We start from the raw sequence: 11,356 nt of genomic DNA, 5'->3' as shown, positions 1-11,356 counted from the left end.
AACTCTGACTTCTGAAGAGTAGGCGTCTATGGAGGAATTCGACATTTATTTGGTCAAGACGATGGTTTATCTACCCCTAAAGTACTACATTTAATGTACCTCAGGGCTCGGTAAGTATTGTGCTTATCAAGTACGTAAATTGCCGTATTGACCTCAAAATCTTAAAAATTGTATACTGTTTGTATAAAGTGTTAGGAGGAAATATACAGACAATTTCTAAGAAATAAAGTTTAAGAAACATTTACTTTCCTGTTTCTCTGAACACTGAATTCATTTATTGACATTCTCTGATAGACAAGCTGATTAAAACATATCTTTAGATCCTCTCACCTACAGGTAGCACCCAACACCATGTAAAGATATGATTGAAATCAGATAGGCAATAATCCAAGTGTTGTATGACGTTCTTTATTTCATTAAATTCATTGAACATCTGTTAATTTCATAAAAATAACAACTTGGTATACCAAGTCATAATCTTCAATTTATGCAGTGGGCGACCCTTGAGCAGTAATATCTTGGACATGTTTTATAATATGTCATCCCAAACATTCGAACCATGCCGTAGTAAATATTGGCAACTGAATGACAGTTCGAGTTAGCTACACCACGAAATGATCCGCAAATCCTGCGCATGTTCTTGAGGAAGTATCTGTCACAGTCGTCTCTTGATTCATAATAACGTGCGCCCTATAGAATTAAAAAAGAAAAGAAAAATATCAATAAAACTGACGAATGCTCCCCTGACTGCATCTAAGCAAGGAACTACATCATGTGACGAATCATACAATGATCAATGACTGTTGAAATGAAGGTATTTGTTTATATAAGGTATATGTTGTTTGACTTTGACCTATAAAATGACCTTGAGTTACCTTTATCGAAAAGTAATTTGTCTATTACTTATTTGTGTGATTAAAGATCAATACCTGTTCTAAAACTGGTGAAAAATAAACTTTTTCCTCCAAATTTAAGTATACATGTATGTTATAAATGAATTTCACCTTTCCAAAATGACCTTGAGAGATCTTGGTCCAACATAATAACTATTGAAGTATTGTTAAAATGGAGTTTTTTTTTCCCCCATATACACGGTATATTTTCTGAGTAACCTTGACCTTTTCAATACGACCTTGATTGATCTTTGTTTGAAAGTCATTTACCTGTTATTTATTTGTGTGATTTATGATCTATATATACCGGTTCAAATACTGTTGAAATAAGAAACTTTTTCCTTATATAAGGTATGTTTTGATTGACCCTTGAACTTTCCAACACGACCTAGATCCAAACGGATCCTGTCCCAAAAAATATTTGTGATCAATTATTATCAATTTCTGATGAAAGGTTTAAGAAATGGGAACTTGTAGGTCAAATACTGTTGAAATAAGGAACTTTTATATATTCCGAGTGAACTCGACCTTTCCAAAATGACCTTGAGATACCTTGGGCCACATGTCCGAAATTTTAGGGGAGCATAAAAAATGAAGATGTTGTCAATTTGTTGTGTCAAATTAGCGGGAAAAAACCCTTTATTTTTTATTATCTTTTAATGTTAAGAGTACCTTGGTATAGACTTACACAAATGTAGCATTGATCATGCTTTTCGCAGGCTGGTCTAAACGTATTTTTGAAGTTAAATGAGAGAGCGTCTGGAACTGAACAACCATCTGATCGAAACCCACAGTACAGTGCCTCTGAGTCAGTCGACAAGAGCATCAAAAACACCAGCCATAGAAGCAGGGCTACAGGAACTGGACGCATTTTCAAAATTCTTTATGAAAGACAGAAATATTGCACATCACACATACATGTATATTGACAACTTATTATCTATTAACAATAATAACTTTCATTCAAATGTCGATTTGATATATCCCAGTGAACTCAAAATAAAAGACACCACAGAGTCCCCCACTTCTGCTTCATATAATACGATATGAAGTAATTTCGTTGTTGGTATATGCTTGATTTTTAGAGAAGGGCCTAATTCCGTCTAATAAACTTATTTAGCTTGATCCCCCCAAAAGAAACCGAGCCCCGTTTTCTATGATTTGGTACCCCCCCCCCCCCCCCAAGAAAACCCTCTTCCCGGGGAAACTTCCCCTTTATGTACATTTTATATTGATTCCTAACGGAGGAAATAAGAATCGTCACCCTATATATACTCCTGTTATTTGCAACGCTCTACGAGAAAATTGGTCGTTTTATTGTGGAGCATTGCCTGCAACGTCTTAATGTTAGATGCTATAATAGCATGATGGTAATATTTTAATTTCGTAAATAATATTTATGATAATTAGGGCACATGTTTTGTTAAAATGTTGATATAGACATGTGCATATGAAAGAGGAACAAATGAATTAAAAGAGAAATGGTATAACGGAATAAGCCGCTTGAAGCAAACGATATTGTTCATAAATATTTCTTGTCAGTTTAATCTCTTATAGAGAATACGAACCCGATGTATATTTTGGTATCGTAATATATACTCGGGATTTTATTACCCTAAAACGTATACGCAACGCGTTGCAGATAGGTATCACACCGGTAATTATTTTCACTATATATTACTATAGAGGGGAAAAAATCATTAAAAATCAGTTTACAAAATTGATGCCGAATAACGCAGTCAGACACGTTCTATGTTACCGATCGCGTCTGCCGACACCAGAAAAACTACACCCTACGCGGCATTTTCGAAAATAAATTACCCGCAAACAAGACTACCCTCAAATCCACGTGTTTTTCACATGTGTGTAAACAGCCGGAGTACACCTCAGGAAGTAGCCTCAGCTACCAACAACAAATAGTTCCTTTGTATACACTTGGTTATTTCTACAAATTACACAAAATTTCCTAATCAGGGGTACAAATTTTTTTAGAAAAGAAGAAGAGGAAATGAGAAAAATCGCGCAAGGAAAAAAATATTTCTTTAAATATATGGAACTACAATTGATAAGTTCATTTTGATTGGACAATTACCGGTGTGATACCAGATAACAGTATATAGAGTTTGAAATATACGGAAGCTGATAGGTGCCAGGGTATAGAATTAATATTCATTAATTTAACTGGCAGCCACCACTTATTATCTGGCAGCCGCCAGTTAATTTAACTGGCGGCCGCCATATAAATTAACTGGCGGCCGCCATATAAATTAACTGGCGGCCGCCACTCAATTTAAATCATTTATATGGCTGTCACCAGTTATTCAATTGCTCTTTCTTTCTTTATCTCTCTATCTCTCTCTCAAAATGAAAGGGGTGCAATCTCTCCCCAATGCTTAGTAATATGTATGTGATATATATGTATACATGTATATACAATTAAGAGCATTAAATTATTGTTTTTTGATTGCGCTGTTAAATACGTAGAACCACTGGGCTGACCCTCCATTTTTTTAACGTTCAATTTCTATTATTTTCACATGCAAACTAAATTATTTTCACATGTGAAATAAGATTAATTGGCGGATTGGCCCCCACCCCACTCTTTTGGTGGTAGTAATGAATGGTAAAAATGTAAATAAATAATGAATGAACTGATCAATTGAAGGATGAATGGAGTCCCCTACCTCCAATTTAGGAGTACGAAGTTTGGACAAAAGAGGCATTTTAGGTTCCTTTTCTGCTTGTCAACAATTGTAGAAGACAATTTTTCTCCGACTGTCCCTATACACTTTGAATAACGATGCTGCGTGTTTGCGTACTATTCTAAATCTTTCTAAAATAATCACTCAGCGATACGAATTACATTGTTTTTGCAATTGGCAGCCGCCATATATAAATTAAGTGGCGGCCGTCAGATAAAATAACTGGCGGCCGCCAGTTAATTTATATGGCGGCCGCAAGTTAATAACTGCCGACCGTCAGATAATAAGTGGCGGCCGCCAGTTAAATCAAGTGGCGGCCACCACATAAATTAAGTGGTGGCCGCTAGTTAAATAAATATTAATTCTATATCCTGGCACCTATCGTAGAAATAAGCTTCCAACCTTTGTGAATAGGACTCTCAACAAACACGCCGATTACAACATGCAATACCTGTGTTTTAATAGTCGAGGCTGTTAACGAGAACTTGTATGTTTTTTTAATGAAAGTTGTTGACAAAGGCACGGTGCCTTTTACGAAAAACCGTTGTGAACCTTGCAAACCTTTGGAAGAAAACTTTAAGGCCAAACAAGGTAAATAACCGTTATATAGTTTGAGTTTATATGTATTCCAGTAGCAAATTGCTATGTTGAATGAAGTTTTACAGGTGTGTGTACTTCGAATAATGTTGAACTTTATTAATGCGTATTAAATTCCCATATTTTGTTTTGTTGTCAGAGTCATGTACAATTTCCAATTGTTGGTTGTAGAAAATGATACATACGAGTATAAGAGCTTTTGGATTGTAGTAGTATAGTATATTAAATATTTGATACACTCGCAACATGTAACCGTATGTAACCGTATACATTGTATCTGATATTCAGATAGAAAGAATACAATTTAATTCTCACGATTTTAAAAATTATCTTCAGACTACATGTAAAATATATTGATACATAAAATGTATTAGGCTTGCCCTTAGTACTGGGGAATCCTATCGGTATTTAAATGGCACATACGCAATGAGTATAAATATGAATGAAGGTCACGAGTGATGGCACGGAGCTCCGATTTGGGAAAGTCAACGCCCTCTTTCAAGAACGAAACGCCCAGAAAGAGGCAACATCATAGAAATCACAAATTATCGGGTCTTTCCGACAAGCCGAGAAGTTGCGATTGGTTTACAACATAATCAGCATAAAATTGTGTAGGTGTTCAGTGTTAGTTATACTTATAACATTTTGGACTAGGCTCATGTTTATCATTTTATGAAGATTGATAATTATAATATTTATATATACATCTGACACATCGATACATTTTTAAATACGATATTCTTTTCCCATGATTATAGAAGTCACTGTTACGACTTTTTGTAATAATTAATGATAATGATAATATCCTCTATTTATACAGGATTGCACAATTAGTTGTATAAACTAGTTTACATTGTGGCCCTGTCTATAACATGTATACATATCGATAACATATATCACAAAACATGGAAATATCAAAGTTTATATACATACAGATAAGAACTAAATGAAAAGAGTCAATAAACAATTGAGTATTATTGAGGATGAAAATGATGTTTGAAAAAGGCTGATTTAATATAAAGATCTAAAATATTCTGTTTTGGCTCTTGTAACATAAATAAAATTAGTAGAGCTCTGGCTTGTATTTCTTGTGTTTAACGCTTTTACAAATCTAAAAACATGCAAATAATCTGGAGTTATATGCTGTAAAAATTTAAACACAAGAATAATTTTTCGATGAATAAAATAATCAATCAAAGGCATCCATCTCAAATTTGATAGCGTACAAGAAGTTGACATTGAATGAAGTACATGAACTTTGATCTATAAAATGATCCTTGCTGCCCTCGTTTGTAATTTAAAAAGTCTATCAATATTTGTCTTGTTCTTTGTGTCCTGCTATACTTTACAACAATAATTAAAATGAGGAAAAACAATAGTATTGTAAATTTTGAATAGTGCCTCCTTTGACATAAAAATACTCAGTGTCCTTAAAACAACTAGTTTCTGATTACGTTTTTTTATATATATACATAAGGCATTTGTGTGATAAGACCATGTAAGACATTATCCGATGTAAACACCTAAAAGTTTGGCACATTTGACATTTTCTATAAAAATTTCACTAACATTAATACATTTACAAAGGTTTCTACATTTTAATAATTTCTGTGACGTTCCTATTAAAATACATTGCGTTTTCTTTAAATCTATTATCAATTTGTTCTTATGCATCCATTCCATAGAATTAAAAATATCATCCTTTAACTTTCTTTCTATCACATCTAAATATTCATCAGAAACAGGCAATTAGATTTTGGAACGCAGTCCGCAGTTCACTATTCGCAATTCAATATTTTTCATATAAATGTATTATGATTCAATAGAGAACTGCATTCCAGAACGCAGTTCGCAATTCAAATTTCTATACGCATAAAACAACACCACACTGGAATTATAAGGATGGGGTGCAAGTTACCAACCCCAAACGCTGTGAAGAAATGGTGATGGTAATCTTTCTAGTTACGGAGATCCGCCCCTCCAATTTTTATGCATAACGCATTACACTAAGTGAAAAACATCGGGTTCGGAATCATCGAAGACCTTTACCCCGGGAACAATCTCTACCCAGAGTTATCGTTCCCGCTACGCTCCACTAATACACCCTCTGGTGAGAGATTGCCCCGGGAACTGAAGTTTTGGGGATAGGGTATTAGTGGTCCTCTCCCACCACTGTGAAGAAATAGTGATGGTACTCTCACTAGTTAAGGAGATCATTATTTTGGAGCTCCGAGTGACTTCCTAATAATATGATTTTCTTGGGTGAATAAATATTCATATGTCCTGAACATTCATGCAATAAATTGTTTATTATACCAAAACAAAGCAAGACTACAAAAATAAATTTGAAATTGGAGTCCGCTCAACTATACATTGTATGTAGCTGATATTGCTTTAACAGTAACACCGCACTGTCAATGTATTAGGAGGTACAAACAACGAATTCCAGTGATATGATAACCAGTTTTTGTATTTCCATTCTCCATGGATGCTGATTTACTTGCTTGATTTTTCTACCAACCAAAACCAAGCGATTTGAATGTATATCAGAGACCCGCATATTTTGTGCCTTACGAACTACATGTACGAAGTACAATGACTTGAACTTATAGTGACGTCACAATAAACTTCGTTTGAAGTTAAATATATGCAAATGCACGAGGCTGTGTTTTTGTTGTTACCTGCGTCATTCGGAACACTCGGGTTTGTTCATTTAACTGGACACGAAACAAACTCCCCGTCGAGGCCTCATTACGTCACCTACGAATATACCTCTCCTATGTGACGCAGCACAATATACAGATCTGTATATTGTGAGTCCGCGATTATCACGCAGGCAAATAACACTAAAGAAGTAGTTCACAGTTAAAAGTTTGAAGATATTGATATTAATAGCATTAATATAAAACTATGGATTTTATTTTAAACATAAAATGATCAAAATATCATTAAAAAGTAGGGAGACTCTGTTCAAATTATTGTGTAAAGTAGTGAACTTGATGTTTACGTTCTTGTTTTGAAAGTTGTTTACGTTTGACGTTATGTTTTTTCGTCATTCTATAGTGACGTCACAGTATACGCGGCCTTAGAAATCGCTATCCCATAATGCCTAAGTGGAAGAGTTTGGTTTGTGAGCAAACGAACTCTGGTGGAAGTTTGGGACACGAAAGTGAAACAAAGATATCCGAAGGGGTGGAACACGATGTTTTGTTGCAGAACAAACACAACGGTCACATGACCTTCTCGGCCAATCAGATTCTGTTTTACTAGTGATTCTTTATATGAGGTATAATTCATTCAGAGTCTCAGAATATATTTTCTAGCACAATTATCAATAACAAACGTTGATAAACCTTAGTTTTTTCTGTTATTGAAATAGTAAATCACGATTCTACATTAAAAAATTGAAACTAAAATGACCGCTAACATTGCTTTATACACACGAAAAGAAAAAAGAGATAAAAGAGGACTGGCAGATCATGTAGCAAATTCTATGTAGCTAAAGAATGTTTATAATGTAAAAAAGTACCGATAAGCATAGATTGGAAATAAATTATAAGCGACAAACAATACCTGAATTCAGATGTGAGTCTGTTCTTGCAATTCCGTGTGCTTTATTTCTCTACCAGGGATTGCTTGATACTAAATTTTCAGTAACACCGATCTTATATAATATGCATCTTGAGGACACTCCTTGACAATTTCCTGGCAGGTTAAGTTCTATGAAATGTTATTCTTCCTGTTGAATAAAAAACATACTTATGTATAAAGATACCAATCTCTTCAGTGATCATTTAGAGAACTGAATGGCAAGAACAGTTGAGGTAATTCCCCATACCACATCTTAATATTGGAAAACCTACAGATTTCTATCAACATTTGCATGTATTTTGTCGAGGATGTATATTGACCAAATTCCCGAAGAAACATATGTTTAACGGCCTTTCCCAGAGTACAGCTGTTTCTAAAAATAGAAGACATCACTTTAAAACAAGCAGTGTTAATGTACATACATTTTATGGCACTGTCTTTGTCTAAACGATAGAAATATGTTTCTTTCATATTAAATGAAGAAAATGTATTGCATTTGACTGTTTTCAAAAAAAAATCTACTGATCCTTGCTCTTGGTTTCAAGGTGATGAAAATGCATGTATAGTAGTCAAATTTTGACTAACCATAGCCTACCATATCCGGAAATTTGTGTTTTTAAAAACCTACAGATTTTTTAAACATTTCAATATTGCAAGAGGGGATACAATGTCATATAGCTTTAGATTATGCATATATTTTATTTAGATCATGGTTTTGAACATATTTTTTATTGTCTGGATGTTACACGCATAACTAACGGATTGAGCACAAGTTCTCAAAACTTAAAACGACCTCTCCTATATGACAATTGATTACATATGTGATAATGTTCAAGAAATGAAACACAAAGGTATCAAACGTCGAAAGATGATTAGTTTTCATAAAGCAATTATATAATAAATTATATCTGTAGATATGTATGTACAATTGATTAATATATACATGTATGTACAATTGATTAATATATACATGTATGTACAATTGATTAATATATACATGTATGTACAATTGATTAATATATGCATGTAGTACGTACAAAGTAATCGCTAAGAAAATTCCATCAACTAAAAACGACCAGATCTCTTTATAAATAACTGAACATAGGAAAATAATTCTTCATTTTCTGTGGTACTGATTGCGTTATCTCCCCATAATAATACATGCGTGTCTACTATATGCAAATTATCCATTCTAAAAATAGCATTAAATAGGTCATTCCTTGGAGCGGTATATTTTGTACATGAGAAAAAAGGATGGAAGGTGCGATTTTCGGAGGCGTAAACAATTTTTAAACGAGCTTAGTGTCGTAGATTGCCTTTGTTCCTAGGTGCAAGGAATTCCATTCACGTACCCCTCTTGCTACAAAAGATGATATAAAGATGTTTAATCTGCATTTAGGAATGCCATTTGCAATTGTCTTGTAACGTAATTTGATTCATGAGAACGAATATTTGGTAAAATTTCTTTCAGATACTCGGGTACCATATTGTGATAAATTTTGTACATAGTTTCTCTTAATTTTGTCAATCTTCTAACAATAAGTGGTTCCCACCCAGTTTCGAAATATAGAGATTCCCGTGATGCCAATGATGTTAGTCCAGTAACCAATCTTGCTGCTGCTAACTGTAGTTTTTCAAGTTTTTCAGAATCTTGATTTGAACACCCACCCCATACTTCAGAGGTATATTCTAGAGGAGGTCTAATGAAAGTAGTATATAAAATAGCTAAAGTTTTCGAACTGACCTTGAACTGTAATTTTTTTAAGTAGTCCAAGTTTTTTATAAGCATCGTCTAACAGCGAATCAATGTAAGCTGACCATGTGAGATCATGTGAAAAAGTTTTACCTAGGTGTTTATGTATTGACACAAAATCTAAATTGCAATTTTGAAAATGTAGACAAGGGAAATACGTATTTGTCTTTGTATAAAAGAAGACGGCTTTTGTTTTCGAAGGATTCAAATTTAACAGCCATTGTTTAGACCATCGTTCAAGCCGAAGTAAATCATTATTCAGCACGCATTGGATATCATAGATATTGGTAGAACGGTTCTGCAAAGAATTATCATCAGCGTAAAGCCTACATAAACTTGACATATTTTCAGCAACATCATTGACATATATCAAAAATAGAAGAGGACCTAATACGGACCCTTGAGGGACTCCAACATGTAAAGGTTTGAAATTAGTTATTACATTTCTATGCAATACCCTTCAAGTTCTGAAATTTAAATAGCTTTGAAACCATTGTAATAAGTTACCACTCACTCCATAAGTTTGTAACTTAAAAAGAAGTCCTTTATGCCATACACGATCAAAGGTCTTTGACAAACCACAAAACACCATACAGCAACATTTGCCCTCATCTATGGATTTCGCTATATGATCATATGTTTCAATAAGCATATAGACAGTTGAATGACCAGGTAAAAAACCAGCTTGGTATTTGTAAAAAAGATCATTTGAGTGAAAATAATTGTATACATATTTAAAAATAACACGTTCCATAATTTTACCAACACAACTCAACAATGATACAGGTCTATAATTTGACAATACTGATGGGTCGCCTTTTTTTAAACAAAGGAAGTATGTTAGCTACCTTCCATTGTTGTGGAAATGCACATTCTTTTAAAGACCGATTAATTGTTTTATCTGGCCGTACAGCCTTGTTGATCTGGAGAATAGAAATTATGTCAATAATATTTTGCTCCACAATTTTAATGCTGTTGAATACACTATTACAAAATAAAGAAAATGCTGGAAATGTAGGTTCATCTTCGTGTAATCGACGCAAAAAAATTATTTAACGCTTCAACCTTGTCGGTATCACTGTATGTAATATGTACATCACCATTTTCTTTAATATCCTGAAGCGGTGGTATTTCGGTCCTAGGTTTAGTTTTAAATATATCTTTCAGAAGTTTCCAATACATTTTAGAACTTTTGATACTTGCATCAGTAGGATTGGCTTCTATATTAATATAAAAGTTTGATATCGCTATTTTTTTTTCATATTGTTAACTTTGTTACGTAGTTGTTTTTTTTTTAAAAATATCCCAATCAGAATTGTTTGGGGGGGGGGGGGCGCTTTACTTTTCGCGCGGTTTCTTAGACGATTTATTTTCCGCAGTGCTAAATCGAACCATGGTTTATCTTTAGGTCTCGTAGTGATTGTTTTTTTCCGAAATGCATTGTTTTACATGGTTTAAGAAAGTTGTAGAAAATTTCTCTCCGCCTGATGTATATCTTTCGTGTCATTGATAAGTTTGTTCCAATCTGAATTACGTAAGAGTGTATTTAGTGTATCAAAATCTGCATTTTTGTATAACCAAACTTTACGCTCACATGACTGATTTTGGATTGAGTGTGATTTAAGATAGATGTATGTGCCTTTGTGGTCACTAAGAGTGTTTTCTACAGCTTTTGTCCCCGAGTTCAATACATCGTCTTGTATAGCTTCACTAACAAGAATTGGGTCTGTGAGAGTTTCCGGGATTCTTGTAGGTTCTTGGATCGTGTTTTCAAAGGAATATTTTAGAAGGATTTCATTAACTATGTGTGTGTTTGAGAG

General features: G+C 33.9%; 1 long non-coding RNA gene across 1 annotated transcript; it reads right to left on the bottom strand.

The window, feature by feature from the left end:
* Nucleotides 1-386: 386 nt before the first annotated feature.
* LOC130054383 (uncharacterized) lies at nt 387-8,070 on the bottom strand. Its single transcript, XR_008802695.1, has 4 exons — nt 8,056-8,070; nt 7,766-7,931; nt 1,582-1,774; nt 387-690 (listed from the first exon to the last, which is right to left on the bottom strand). It is a non-coding gene; the product is annotated as an uncharacterized LOC130054383 (long non-coding RNA).
* Nucleotides 8,071-11,356: the final 3,286 nt, after the last annotated feature.

Source organism: Ostrea edulis, chromosome 4 (genome assembly GCF_947568905.1).
Source record: "Ostrea edulis chromosome 4, xbOstEdul1.1, whole genome shotgun sequence".
Lineage (NCBI taxonomy): Eukaryota > Metazoa > Mollusca > Bivalvia > Ostreida > Ostreidae > Ostrea > Ostrea edulis.
The sequence above is the reverse complement of the archived record's forward strand: the minus strand, read 5'-3'. Positions and strand labels throughout refer to the sequence as shown.